This window comes from Natrix helvetica, assembly GCF_964273705.1.
Source record: "Natrix helvetica genome assembly, chromosome: 1".
Classification (NCBI taxonomy): domain Eukaryota; kingdom Metazoa; phylum Chordata; class Lepidosauria; order Squamata; family Natricidae; genus Natrix; species Natrix helvetica.
In genome coordinates this window covers 284,803,921-284,818,995 of record NC_138548.1, presented here as the reverse complement: position 1 = coordinate 284,818,995, position 15,075 = coordinate 284,803,921, and the positions used below count along the sequence as shown (strand labels likewise).

The 15,075-nt window shown below is 42.0% G+C and overlaps 2 protein-coding genes across 5 annotated transcripts in view; one reads left to right on the top strand and one right to left on the bottom strand.

Moving 5' to 3' along the window:
* CAMK2A (calcium/calmodulin dependent protein kinase II alpha) overlaps window positions 1-15,075 on the top strand; it is a 301,059-nt gene that overhangs the window by 224,928 nt on the left and 61,056 nt on the right. The gene's annotated exons all lie outside the window — the stretch shown is intronic.
* The window catches only part of SLC6A7 (solute carrier family 6 member 7), a 45,759-nt gene that overhangs the window by 29,746 nt on the left and 938 nt on the right, over window positions 1-15,075 (bottom strand). The window lies entirely within an intron of this gene.

Genomic DNA, 15,075 nt, shown 5'->3' with positions numbered 1-15,075 from the left:
CCATCTCCGCTATCCTAAAAAATGCAAGATGAGTTAATCAGTGTGTGTGGCCAAAAGAGAAGCACTTACACACAAATATGCACCTAATGCTCATCCTACAACATCCTTAACCCCTCTGTCAAATTATTCAAGGAAAAAAGATTTATTTTTTATTTTTTTTATTTTTTAATAAATTTTATTTTGTTTGTACAAACTTCACATCTTTGCAACACATGACATTTTTTTAACCTATCTGTTGTGTCCGTTTTATCTATACCAATAAATCTTTTTTAACTATGACTTCATATATTTGTGCATTTACATTATTTCATACATTTTTTTTCATTCTATATGTAATATTCTATATATTCTATGTGTAACAGTTTTTACTACATTTACGTCATTTTGTGTAATATTTATTTGTTATAGTCTATCTCATATTTCAGTCTTAGAAAAAAGACCTATTGATGGGGGACAATTAGATGAAGCTTGGTAAAACAGTGATGTGATTCAACAGAGACTGGGCAGACTGAAGAGCAGGAGACAAGACCGGGCAAATGTTTTCCACCAATGGGATCTAGTGTTACCACTGTCTTTGGACTCTGCTTTCACACCTGAGGAAAAGCTGATGGATTACTTGCAAAGAGCAATAATGTTGTGGACCACAGAGTATGGCTGATTTAGGTGGAACCCAAAAGGCTTGTGTAGAAATGCTCTCCGGTTACCTAGGAATAACCCACTGTGGATATTTAGGAAATAGCTAAAATCTATATTGGTCATTCATATACTCACTGGAGAATTCCAGGCTGAATTCTGGAAGTCTGAAGAGCTCTGACCTAATTTAGGTATTTGCCCTTCTTTTTCACAAGTCACTCTCTTTTCCTTTACCACAGTTATAGAGGCAAAGCTTATTTTGTTCAGTTTCCATGGAAACAATGAAGAAAAAGTTAACAGAGGAAACTGGCCCTAATAGGGGAGCACTATTAAGGCTTTTCCCTTAGGGCTTGAGTTAGGGTGGTGTCAATCCTCTTATAGGATTTTATTTGTTTTTCTCAGTGCTCTCTCTTCCGTAAGTACATTATTCTTTTCTTTGTTTTATGGTTCCTATTATGTGTAATAACATATGCCACTCAGCAGCTTTATGAAGTTCAGCAACCTTTAAATATGACAAATAGATAAATACACTTCCTCTACTCTGTTTTTGAACTATAAGTCAACATCTACTTTTCTTCCTCACCTCCAAGCATTTCAAAGGCTACCTATACATTTTTGAATATTCGGATATTGTCACATCTTCTATGACTAAATTATATGGAATGCTTCTCTGCTTTAGAATGCTAGTTCTAAAAAGTGAAATTAGATTGATATGATACATTTTTACCTCATGTAGATCGTCCAACAATTTCCCACAAATATCAGTCATGAACAACAAGGAATGTGTTTATGTCTAAAAAGGAAGAGGAACTAGCTGTCATGATAATTTACAAGGGGACACTTAACTGCTGGTGGATCCAACTTTAGAAAAAAATGTTTTTTTGCCAGCAAATTCCAGGAAAAAAATTACCATCAATTGTCAAGATGTATTATTCTAGAGTTTTGATTTAGGATGCCAAGATTTAATATGGTTTGTTGGTTGGTTGGTTGATTGTGCCTTTAAGGCAGGCAGTTTTGACTTTTGTCTACGGCCGTAGAGTAATCCCTGCAATTTTCTTGAAAAAGTTTTTTGGGAGTAATTCAACATTGCCTTCTTTCCAGGGCTAAGAGAAAATAATGGTTGCAATTATTGTTATATGTTATGGGGATTATAATTATGTTTGCTTGATTGTTGTACCCTTTATTGTTTTATGATTGTCGCTCTGAGCTGCTTAGAACGAAATTGATTGAAGCAGCATAAAAGCATAAGAAATAAATACTGTTAATGATCCTTTTATTTTCATTTAGCTCAACTTCTTTTCTGGTAATTTAAAGCTATTGTTCTGAACTCTTAAATTTAACACTATGGAATAATAAAGACTGGTTCAGCTTCTAGGACCATGATGGCAAACCTATAACTTGCGTGCCACAGGTGGCAAGTGGAGCCATATTTGCTGGTGTGCTAGCACTTAGTTCTGGCGCACACCCACATGCTGGCCAGCTGATTTTCAGCTATCTGGAGGGCCAGGGGAGGCCATTTTTGCCCTCCCCAGGCTTCAGGAAAGCCTCTGGAGCTTGGGGGGGTGGGTGAAAAACAGGCCCAACAGATTGGCCTGTTGGACCTGTTTTTTGCCTTCCCCAGGCTCCGGAGACTTTCCTAAAGCCTAGGTAGGGCAAAAATGGCTTTCCCTGGGCCCCTGGAGGCCCTTCGGAAGGTAGAAACGGATCATTTCCAAACTTCTGGTTGGCCAGGTGGACTTGTTTTTTGCCCTCCCGAGGCTCTGGAGGCTTTCCTGAAGCCTGGGGAGGGCAAAAACAGCCTCCCCCACATGCCACCCCCTCTGGAGGCCCTCCAGAAGGTGGAAATGGATCATTTACGAACTTCTGGTTGGCCAATTGGGCCTGTTTTTCACCCTCCCTAGGCTCCACAGGCTTTCCTGAAGCTTGGAGAGGACGAGAAATGGCCCAATAGGCCAACCAGAAATTTGGAAATGATCCATTTCCACTTTCCAGAGGGCCTCCAGGGGCTGGGGGCGGCTGTTTTTCACCCTCCCCAGACTTCAGGAAAGCCTCTGGAACCTGGAAAGGACAAAAACTCCCCACATATGGGGGGATTTGCACCCAGGCATGGGGTTGTGGTGGTTTTGCACGCATCAGCAGGTGGGTCAAATGCATTCCATTGTGGGTCTGGGCATATGCCCAATTTTGACACACCTTTACAAAAAGGTTAGCCATCACTATTTTAGGATTTCTGTTTCACAAACTTTCTATAGCCATGGATCACTGAATAAGCTTTTATAACATGTGATATCACCCAGTTAAATAATTCTTTCAAATTTAACAACATGGGGAATTCATATTTAGGGTGAATAAGATGGTGATTTTTGTTGCATTTATATACACCTTCCCATCTCCTCCATTTTGAACCTAAATTTGAATCCAAATTATGAAATCCAAAAATAAGTATTGATTCACCATTTGAATTATTTTATGAATCCTCTACTACAACAAGAACTCTTAGCGTCATTTTTGCTGTTCAAGAAAACAGAAATCTCTGAGTATCAAGCTCACTGTGTGTGAGTTCAGCAACCATACAAATTAATTTAATAAACGAATAAAGAGTTGTAGGAGGATGGGTGTCAAAGACCCATGGCTAATGACAAAACATGTGACATGATGCCACAACACAACTCTGCTTCTTTTCTATATACACCACAATGTCACAGGCATCATATCAAGAATGTTCATTTAGTGATTCTGAGAAACCCTCAGCTTTCTACAGGTGTCCCTATATTTCACCCTCACCTAAAAAAGAGTGCCTTTTTCTTTGACACACACACATTTAAAATAAAGTTCTTTCTCTTATGGAAAATGGACTTTTCTATGCATTCTGTGGACTCTCACTTTGCAATCGTTATCAGCACTTTGAAGTAGGCTAGGCCAACAAACAGATGTGACAGGAATCCCAGGAATGCTGTAGGACATAACCCTGAAAGCCTAACACAGTTTCTCTCTGCCCCATCAAATACGAGCAACATTAAGGTAGGATTATCTTGAGTTTCTTTCTAATGCTTTTCTCTTTCTCAGGTCTGAGAAACCTTTTTGAAAGTCCTCCTTAGCTGGGGAATTCCGGGAGTTGAAATCCACATATTTTAAAGTCACAAACTTGAGAAACATCGCCATAGGCAAATGTACATAGTTAAAAAGCTATGTAACATAAAACACATTTTCACATGCATTCTCTGTAGGTTGCATTAGGTCACCACAATAGCTTCAACCCATTTGAAGATTTCTAGGTCTCAAGAATGCCAGGATGAAGAAGACTTCCAAATGGTACAGACAAGGGCATTATCAAGGTTTCTTTGTAATTTTGCACAGTATTATGAAAAATTCACAGATATTTTTTCCGAAAAACATAATCTTAGATACACTTTCCAAAGGCAAGTTGCACTATAAAAAGAGTGACACTGAGTTCTGAGCAAATATACATAACATTGTACTCAACAGCAGTTTAGAGTGTAGTGGACAGAAATTGGCAAGAAAGCCACTGGATTTTTAAGTAGATGCTAATAGATCTAGTCATTGAACTCTTTTATGAATGCGTAACAGGAAAACACAAAGAGCAAAGCAGGACAACTGGATGCACACAGTCTTTATTTGAAAGCTCTGTGAGGTGGAAAAATTTCACTGAAATTATGAAAATATAGTAAGCTGAGAAAAAGTAAAGTGAAGAGTAAAAGGAAGTCACAAAGACTCAACTTGGTATGTACATACACATCTATGACAATGGTCAGCATACAGTACATAGACGTCATATGTATAGTGTAATTGAAGGTATGAATACACAGTAAACTTTACAAAAAATTAAAATACTTTTGTTTTTGGAAATAAACTTTATTGCACTTATTGCAAAAGGCTTGGGGTGGTTTTTTTTTACTTAATATATGCCCAGCACTGAGTTAATCAATGCTGGAAATCTTTAGAATAACACAAGATATTTCTTTTCAACCCTATTTAAAACTATATTATGGGCCAAACTAATTGCTTTTTATCTCTTTATCTCTCCAAGGCAACCTTGGTTAATCTCTCCACTTTCAGTTTTCCAAATGATTGTGGAAACACTCCATACTACATAATACTCCTGGTAAACTGGTAAACTCAAGATGTCAAGGCTAATCCATTGATGGGCAAACTGACCTTCCACCTTTTCAGTTCATGTAAGATTTGAGAGTGAAAGAGGCAGGAAACAGTCTGGTTTGGAGCATTTCAAGGAAATAAGATGCCATGATCTTCAACTCTTCATAGTCACAACTTGCCATTTGAAAAGTCATGCAGAAGAAGCAGATTTAGACTTAAGAAGTTTGCATCTGATCAGTTTGCCACATTTAAACCAATTAAAAATAAGTGAGATAGATAAGTGCTTATCAGCCGTTTTTCCAATATATGGAGCCTTCCAGATTTGTTAGATTACATCTCCAAGTATCTGAATTTTGATCATGTTGTCCCTCTTATTGGAAATGACAAGAAATAGAGTCCAACACCAGATTGCAAAAGATTAATGCATCAATTTTTATATGGCTATGATTTATTCCTGAAATTTATAATTTAACTCAGTCAGAACAATATATATGCACCTGAGCATGGATATAGTGTATCCTGCAAACCACAATCCATATTACAAGAAATTGCATGTAAAGACATCTGGCGTTAGGCAATGTAAACAATAATACAGGTGGATGAAATGGTCCCAATTGTTCTGACCTAGGCTTTTCCAACAGTACGAAGCCGAGTCCTTTTCCAGATAAACCCCTTTTATTTAATTTACAGTGAATTCCTCTCCAGCAAAGTCCCGGCCCACAGTCTTTCAAGATAGTTCACAATTGCCAACCTTTATCAGGCTTGGAGAGGGGGCAGGCTGATATCTTTCAGATGCTGCAATACTTGGCAAGAATGCAGGAATGAACTAATTGTCTCCTGAAAATACCTCTCCCCTTTCACTCCTCTTTTATGCCCTATGGGACGGACCATTAACCATCCACCTGTGGCCTTAGTCCCAAGTCAACCCTTGTTCCTTAGCTGTTACCTTCATCTGGCAACTCTGTACATGTGCACACTGGGAACAGGCTCCAGCTGTTCATCTGCCTCACTGATGTCTGACTCTGAAGGCAGCTGATAACTGTCAGATGGCCCTGGCCCTATCTCTACCTCCGACACAGAGCACTTGTCAGAACCTTCCCCAGACTCCAGGACTATCCCATGTTCCTCCCCAACCTCCTCACTATCCAATCTGCTGCCAGCTCTGCTGGCCACTGGCGGGCCACAACACCAATATGTCAATAGTGTCTAAGGGGCTGGGCTTTGAAAAAGAAATAGTAGTCACCACAACATGTTCCAAACCCTTTATTCTGGTGCAGGTAGTCCTTTACAGATAATTATTTGTTTAGTGATTATTTGAATTTATAACAGTGCTGAAAAAGTGACTTATAACCAGTTTTCACACTTAATGACCATTGCAACGTCCGCACAATCACGTGATCAAAATTTAGGCACTTGGCAACCAGCATGCATTTCTGATAATTGCCCTATTCCAAGGTCATGTGATCATCATTTGTAACCTTCCCAGACAATTTCTGATTAGCAACATCAATGGGGGAAGCTATATTTGCTGACGGACTACATGATTCATTTAACAACTGCAGTGATTCTCTTAACAACTGTGGCAAAAAGGTCGTAAAATGGAGCAAAACTCAATAACCGGCTTGCTTAGCAACAGAAATTTTGGGCTCAACTGTGGTTGTAAGTTAAGGACAATCTGAATATGCGTTGATGTTGTGCACCACAATATTGGATGGGATGAAAATACGGCAAATCCTTCATTTATCAAATTGCTGTAATAAGAGAAACTTGAGGTGTTTTCCCCCCGGCTCAGGTTATTTGACCTCCTGGTCTTAATGGATTGGGGAAATCTCTTCCCAGCTCTCATTCACATAGGAAAATGTTTGGTGTCCAAGCTATGTTGTATTCTATATTTTTTATGAATATCATTGATCGTTTTCTGTCTTTAGTTTACATTTCATTGTGGTCCTGAAAACAAAGACTAGATCTTGAGTGATTCTTTCTTTCTCACTCATGGACATTCACTGCCAGGAATAACAAAGTGTGAGAAGTTTTCACTGGAGGCTGTAAAGATTGTATGCTATGTTTTCTCTCTTTTCCTTACTTCTGAAGGAAGGCACAAAGGAAAACTCCCTCAAGAATAGAGCCCCTCTGTGGGGAATTTCGGATAGTCTGTAATTGTTCCTTGATAATCTACAAGATCTACCTACGTTTTCTAGAAAGACTTCCAACAGATACAGTAAAAATAGGAAATGGGAAAGAAACTATTGAAACAAAAAGCAGAGTGGGAGAAAGTGAGAAGCACCGAGACAAATAAATTACTGTATCTGGCCCTGTATTTCATATGAAAGAGAAGGAATTTGATAATTATTCAGCTCTACAAAGCATATGCTTGACTAAGTCATAAAGGGTCTTCTGATTCTGGCTGAAATGAAGAAAGGTGCAGTCGGCCCAAATAAGTTTAGGAAACGAAAAATTGATTGATGCCTTAAAGCATTCATTCAATCATTCATTCATCTCATTTCCATACCACCAATCTCACCTGTGACTCTGGGCAGCTTATAATAAAAACATGCCACCAAATATAAAAGCATAAATGCATGCAAAGTTTAAAAACTGTATTAAAAGATAAGAGTTGCAATATTAAAAAATTTAAAAAGTGGAGAGAACACCCTTATGGCAGCAAACATCCTGAGGGTTGCCTCTCATTCTTCAGCCCCCAAGTAAATTGCCAGAGCCAGGTTTTAACACTTTTTCTGAAGGCCAGAAGAGTTGGGTCCATCTCACCTCTGCGGGGATAAAGTGTTCCGATAGTGCAATTATACTTTCAGAGCATTAAAGAGAATTCTGAAGAGCCTGTCTTTCCATATGTTATTCATACTGAGTAAAATAAAAGCTCAGTGTTATTTCTAAAGTAACTTTATTTGTTTTAAAACATACACACATACAACAGACAACTGTTTTCATCTCAAGATCCTCTACTCTTTCAAAGTAATGTTTGCAACTCCCCTGCCAAATTAAATTGGATTTATTATTTAACATAAAGCTGTAATATTTTTTTCACAAGTTACTAAACTAAACTTCTTTTGCTGCTCATACACTATGTCAATGATCCAGGAACAATAGTTCGGTGGGCGTGGCTTGGTGGGCATGGCTTGGCTTGGTGAGCGTGGCTTGGTGGGCATGGCAGGGGAAGGATACTGCAAAATCTCCATTCCCTCCCATTCCAGGGAAAGGTTACTGCAAAATCCCCATTCCCTCCTGATCAGCTGGGGCTCGGGAGGCAGAGAATAGATGGGGGTGGGAATAGTCAGAGGTGGCATTTACCGGTTCTCCGAACTACTCACAATTTTCCAGAACTGGTCAGAACCTGCTGAATACCACCTCTGGATGTAGCCTCAACAACGATTTGCGCTTGAGATGTGGTCAGCATAGGAAAGCAGCTATCAGCAGCCATCAGCTTTTCCTTGTCCTCCAAGCTATTGGCCAAAATCAGACCTCACGTTATGCTTAAGGGAAATCAGTGGTGCTTTCTTGTGGGTGGAAGATAGTTTGTTCTGCACAAGGAACCCACCTCTCTGATATGCAGAAGAGGCACTGTCTTGGCTTGTTCCTAACTATGCAAAAGATTCCCTTAGGAGTTCTCTTGGCCCTCACTGCCTCAGCCTTTAAAAAACTCTGTGAACTATCCCCTGGCTTTTAATAGTTAAATCATTTTAGAGTCCACCTTATATATTATCTTTTGTTTTGTTACTGCAAAATCCCCATTCCCTCCTGATCAGCTGGGGCTCGGGAGGCAGAGAATAGATGGGGGTGGGAATAGTCAGTGGTGGCATTTACCGGTTCTCCGAACGCGGGGAGGAGGGGATGCGAGGACAGGATAAGATCCCAAGGTCGGTTGGGAGACCGCGGCTGCTGGTTACGCCCGGTCGCTTGTACCAACCCCTGCAGTCTAGGTGGACAGGTGCTACAGAGCCAGGGCCTGCGGCTGATGCTTTGCAATGCAAGGTCTGTCACCAACAAGGCCCCCCTCATTAATGAGTTGATCTCAGAGGGGGAGCTAGACCTTGCAGGGATAACGGAGACCTGGCTGGGCCACGAGGGTGGTTTACCCCTCGTGGAAATGTGCCCACCGGGTTTCCGTGCATTCCATCAGCCTCGGGCCCTGGGTAAGGGTGGTGGGGTGGCGGTGGTTATGCGGGAATGTTTAGAGCCGAGGGAGTTCACTGTCCCTCAGATACCCGGGTGTGAGTCCCTTGGTGTGAACTGGGGCCCAGGGAGGCAGTGGGGCTTGCTGATTGTATACTTGGCTCCTCGCTATGCATCAGCAGCCCTGCCCGAGCTCCTCGAGCTAATCTCAGCGACGGCAGTTGAGACTCCCAGACTTTTGGTCATGGGGGACTTCAACTTGCCGTCAACGGGAGTGGCTTCCGAGGTGGCTCGGGAGTTCATGGCTTCCATGACGGCCATGGACCTGACCCAATTAGTGCAGGCCCCACTCACGAAGGGGGCCACACACTGGATCTCATTTTTGTATCTGAACAGTGGACGAGTGATCTGGGAATAGGGGATTTAGTCATCACGCCCCTGTCATGGTCAGACCACTCATCCCTCCGGCTGGACTTCCCTGGCGCTATCCCCCACCGCGAGGAGGCGGAACCAGACTCTATAAACTGGTACCGCCCCAGGCACCTGATGGAATCTGATAGATTCCAGACAGAGCTTGGGCCAATACCTGTAGCCTTGTCCCGCTCCCACTCCGAGGACCTAGTGACTGCCTGGAATAGGGCGACGACTGGGGCCTTGGACCGGGTTGCGCCTTTGCGACCTCTCCTGCGGCATCGACCCACCCGGGCTCCTTGGTTTACTGAGGAGCTTAGGGTGATGAAGCGCCACAGGAGACGTCTAGAGAGCAGGTGGAGGTCCTCACGCTCCGAATCTGACCGAACACAGGTAAGAGCCTATTTGCGGACTTACCTTGTGGCAATAAGAGCGGCCAAATGTAGACATTGTGCTGCTCTTATTGCGTCCGCGGATAACCGCCCTGCCGCCCTGTTTAGGGTGACCCGCTCCCTTTTATCGCAGGGGGCACGGGAGACACCCTTACAGGGTAGAGCAGAGGAGTTTGGGGAATATCTTCAGGACAAAATCGATCAGATCCGGAGCGGGTGGACCTCCGTCAGTGGACCAGACGAGCCGCCAACAGCGAGTCTTGAGAGACCATTCTGGGAGGAGTTTGACTCTGTTGCCCCTGAGGATTTGGACAGGTTGCGTGGACGGCTGCAACCCACCACATGTTTAATGGACCCGTGCCCCTCCTGGCTGGTACTGGCAGCCTGGGAGGTGACATGAGGCTGGCTCCTGGGCCTGGTGAATGCATCATTGGGTGAGGGATACTTACCAACCGCCTTGAAAGAGGCGGTGGTGAGACCCTTGCTCAAGAGACCTTCGCTCGACCCAATGGAGCTAGCTAATTATCGTCCAGTCTCCAACCTCCCCTTTTTGGCGAAGGTTGTTGAGAATGTGGTGGCGCAGCAATTTCCACGACACCTAGACGAATCCGACTATCTAGACCCACGCCAGTCCGGCTTCCGACCCGGGCACAGCACTGAGACAGCCTTGGTCGCGTTGGTCGATGATCTCTGGAGGGCCAGAGATAGGGGTTGTTCCTCTATCCTGGTCCTATTAGACCTCTCGGCGGCTTTTGATACCATCGACCATGGTATCCTATTGCGCCGGTTGGAGGGGATGGGAGTCGGAGGCACCGTTTTGCGGTGGTTCGGCTCCTACCTCTCCGACCGGAAGCAATGTGTGTTGACAGGGGGGCAGAGGTCGTCCCTGAGGCCACTCACTTGTGGGGTGCCACAGGGGTCGGTCCTCTCGCCTCTCCTGTTCAACGCATATGTGAAGCCGCTGGGTGAGATCATTCGTGGTTTTGGGGTTGAGTACCATCTTTACGCTGATGATACTCAGCTGTACATTTCAACCCCAAACCACCCCAACGAGGCTGTCGAAGTGATGTCCCGGTGTTTGGAAGCCGTCGGGGTCTGGATGGGGGACAACAGACTCAAACTCAACCCCTCCAAGACCGAGTGGCTGAGGGTACCGGCACCTCGGTTCAGCCAGCTGACTCCATCGCTGGCCATAGGGGGCGAACAACTGTCCCCCGTGGAGCGGGCGCGCAACTTGGGCGTCCTCCTCGATGCCCGGCTGTCAATGGAGGACCATGTGGCAGCCGTGGCAAGGGGGGCGTTCCACCAGGTCCGCCTGGTGCGCCAATTGCGCCCCCTACTGGACCGGAGTGCCCTGCGCACGGTCACTCATGCGCTGGTGACGTCTCGCCTGGACTACTGCAATGCCCTCTACATGGGGCTTCCCTTGGGACGCATCCGGAGACTGCAGCTAGTTCAGAACGCAGCCGCGCGGGTTATTATGGGAAGTACACGTTACTCCCAAGTAACACCTCTCCTGCGCGAGCTGCACTGGCTGCCTGTGGCCTTTCGGGTGCGTTTCAAGGTATTGATCACCATCTTTAAAGCGCTCCATGGCATAGGACCTAGTTATCTGCAGGATCGCATCCTACCACACACGTCCCTGCGACCTATCCGCTCACACAGGGAGGGGCTCCTCCTGGTGCCGTCTGCTAGGCAATGCCAGCCGGCGACGCCTAGGAGTAGATCCTTCTCTGTGATGGGCCCAACCCTCTGGAATGACCTCCCCCCAGACATTCGAACTACCACCGACCTCCGTTCCTTCCGGCAAAAGTTAAAGACTCACCTATTTCAATCAGCTGGCCTGGCACTTTTTTAGTTTTACCTCCCGGGGATTTATTTTATTTTAATTGGGTTTGGGGTTTTAATTGTGATGTTTTTAGGATTAGAATATATTTATTTCTTAGTACAGCCTATCTCCCCCTCCAAATGTATCTTAAATGTATTTTATTATTATGACTGATTTTATTTGTATTGACTGTACACCGCCCTGAGTCCCTTTCTGGGAGAGGGGCGGTCTAAAAATCTAAGAAATAATAATAATAATAATAATAATAATAATAATAATAATAATAATAATAATAATAATAATAATAATAATAATAATAATAATAATAATAATAATAATTGTGTTTTGGAACATCATTAACTGAGTTGAGTGCTCATTTACTTACTTAGGAAACAATAAATTGAATAAAAATACCTATTAAAGATCTATTGCAAATAATACTGTCAAGACCCATAAGATTTCCCAAACCTTAATATGACAAGATTTACTTTACCATGATCAAATTGCATATATTATTTTCACTGCATGGGGAATAGATTATGTAAAACATGATTATCTAACTTTCTTGAAGTCACTTTAATAAATGTCTTGAATATAGAATTATTGTATAGTGGGAGGAGAACTAGCTCCTTCAATATTCTCATCTCAGGGCTGGAGTTGCGTTCTTCTAATAAATATCAGGTAAATGCATATCACTGTTGTTGTTGTTTTTAAATAAAGGGAATAGCTAAAATGCATGAGTCAATTCTTTATTGACATGTCTTTATTTTGCTAATAATGGTTATTCCTTCTGTATTACTCCCCGAACAGATGGTGCTTCCAGACTAGACTTTTCTTTTGGAATCACCATTTCTTTGTGGAATGTTTTAATAGGCTGTCCAGATGTCACTGCCTTGCATCCTTTTTCCCATTGTTTATCTTTTCAACAAAATCAAAAGTATAAGGAGGAAACGATGGAAAAGTTGTACAGGGCATTTGGATTGGTATCACCTGGATTTATTAGTAAAAACATTTTCTCATGCTAAGAGGAAAAGAATCTACGGCACAACTGAAACACAAGGTACACTGGAAAAATCAACACACACACTGTCTTTCTCAAATCAAAAGTCTTTCCTTATTATTATGGTTTGTTGTACAGTCAACCAGATGTTTAGACTGGACCTGGCATTTTTATCCACCTTTTGAGTCCTTCTCAGGGATTTAGGACTGGCAGATGATGACTAACTAATCCTGTCTTTTGAAATAGACCAGTGGTGATTTTGACAATGCCGATGGTGTTCAAGTGTGTTCCAGTTGCTTTGGGATTGCACCCAAGGTGCCTATTACTATTGGTTCAAATTTTGCTTAATAGGGGACATGGGTGCAATTCCAAAGCAACTGGAGCATCACTTCAACATGAAATCACAGATGCCAATTCTTTAGCTGATGTTGCCTATATACATCAACTTCTTGTCATAATCCATCAGCCTAGTATATGTGTAGATCTCTAGTGGGACCACTGTGGCTGGTTTATGCCATAATCTTTCAACTTTGATTTTCAGCTCTTGATACTTTATGGTCTTCTCCTGTTCTTTGTCTTCTAGTCTACTATCCCCCAGATAACATCAATTATCCACAATTTCTTCTGTTCAACCCCAGCTAAATCTGGTGTGTCATGAGCCAATTTATTTGTCTTTGGAAATTATTAACAACTATTTGCATAATTTTGGAATCAGAGCAGCCCATTTTGTACATTATAATGAAATTTTCAATTAGAAGTGAAATAAATCAAAAGTTGCTGCCCGTACAATTTCCTGCCATTTGTAGTTATCCTGTCCACACTCTGCATTATCACCCACTGCTAAGGAAAGAACAAATTGTACATTCACCATGAAATGAGATCACATCAATTATTTCCTCAAGCCATTTTGCTGGAAAAGGATTGTTAAAAAGGATTGCGGGTCCTACGGTTAAAGAGACGAATCCCTTGCTTGAAGGCATCTCCTAAATGAAAGGGCTCCATTTCTGTTTTAAATAGAAAGATCCACAAGGAGGTGAGAACTGGGGCCTTCAAGTTGCCCATCCGTAGTACCATCTGGATAACAGATTGAGCAGGCACACAGGCTACCCAAACATTGTCTTTCCAATATGACGATATGCATGATTGTATTTCTATTTATAAGACAGTAATTACTAAATTGGCATACATACCCACTTACCCAAGCCTGCTTTATACAATTTGTTTTCTTTTGTCCTCGTTGTTGGGTTTTTCCTGTTTGCCTTTGGGTGATACTTAAGAGGTACCTTGGGATATTTGATTCCTGTATCTGTATCAACCATGCTCATCACCAAAGCATGGAAAATTCACCTGGCTTAATAGCTTACGAATTAGATGGAACATGGCCAGTTGATCTTTTCAAACTGCGCTACTTGGGGCTGTGGGTTTCCCCATTGTATTGCACCAGCAAAATACTGTCTTTGACGAATGGCTGTGATGATTTATATTCCACATATGCTTACTCAGAAACAAGATATTCCTTTTACTGCTCTCAAAATGCAGGGGGAAGACACCTGTCAAAGAGATTACCATCTTGAGAGTCACTGAAAATGAAAAAAAACCTTACTGTTTTATCAAAGGGTTAGTTAAGGCTTGGCTTGGCTTTGTCAGAGAGAAAAAGGCAGATTTTTGACACCTATATTCTTTGTCCAAAAGGTAACCAAGAAATTCCCTAAAAATTGAATGAATGATAATCAATATAAGTGAGTCTTTGCATCTGGGCTGGGCTGCCTTTGGATTGTGCATCTCGATTTCTTTTGAAGTTCAGAAGAGACATGGAAATTATTATGGGGATAAATATTCAAGGATCAAATGGATATATGAATTTATAATATTGTGAAATCTGCACTGGCTGTGGCCTTGTCCAATTTTGTACAGAAATCTGTAAGAAAAATTACCCCAGAATTCCAAAGGAGCAATTAACTAATGGAAAACAATCTGGAACAATAGCAGTCAAAGACTTCTGTCCATATTTCTATATATGTAGATAACAAATCAAATGAAACCAAGCTTGATTCAAGTAGAATCAGATTGAACCAATAACCAATACTGCTTTGTCCTGTTATTTAATTATTGTGAGCACCTTTGTTCACTTTTTTAAAAACTCTAAAGAGTGTTCTCCTCTTTTTCCTTCTCTGTCCTATACAAAATGTTTGGCCTATAATAAAACACTAGGTATGAAATACAGTGCCCAGGAAAAGAAGCCCCATTGCAGCTTTTATAAATCACATTCATCCATAGCCAAACATGTTCTCATTGCATAAATCCTCTCAGAAGCCTTAAGGAAGTGGCAGTAACTTGGAAAGTTCTAGAATCTATTTCACTACAAAAGAGAAGTTTGAATAATATATATCCCAAAGTTTGTATTATTTTTTGGAAACAGACAGAGCCAATTTTCTATTTGTCCAGCATACAAAAGCAAAGTTTTTGTAATGAGTTGACATCTTCAGCCAATCAAAAAAAAAAATCCTTAAAAGTTTGAGTCCAACAAGAACTAACCAACAACATATTGAAGGTTGGTTCTTGGTGAA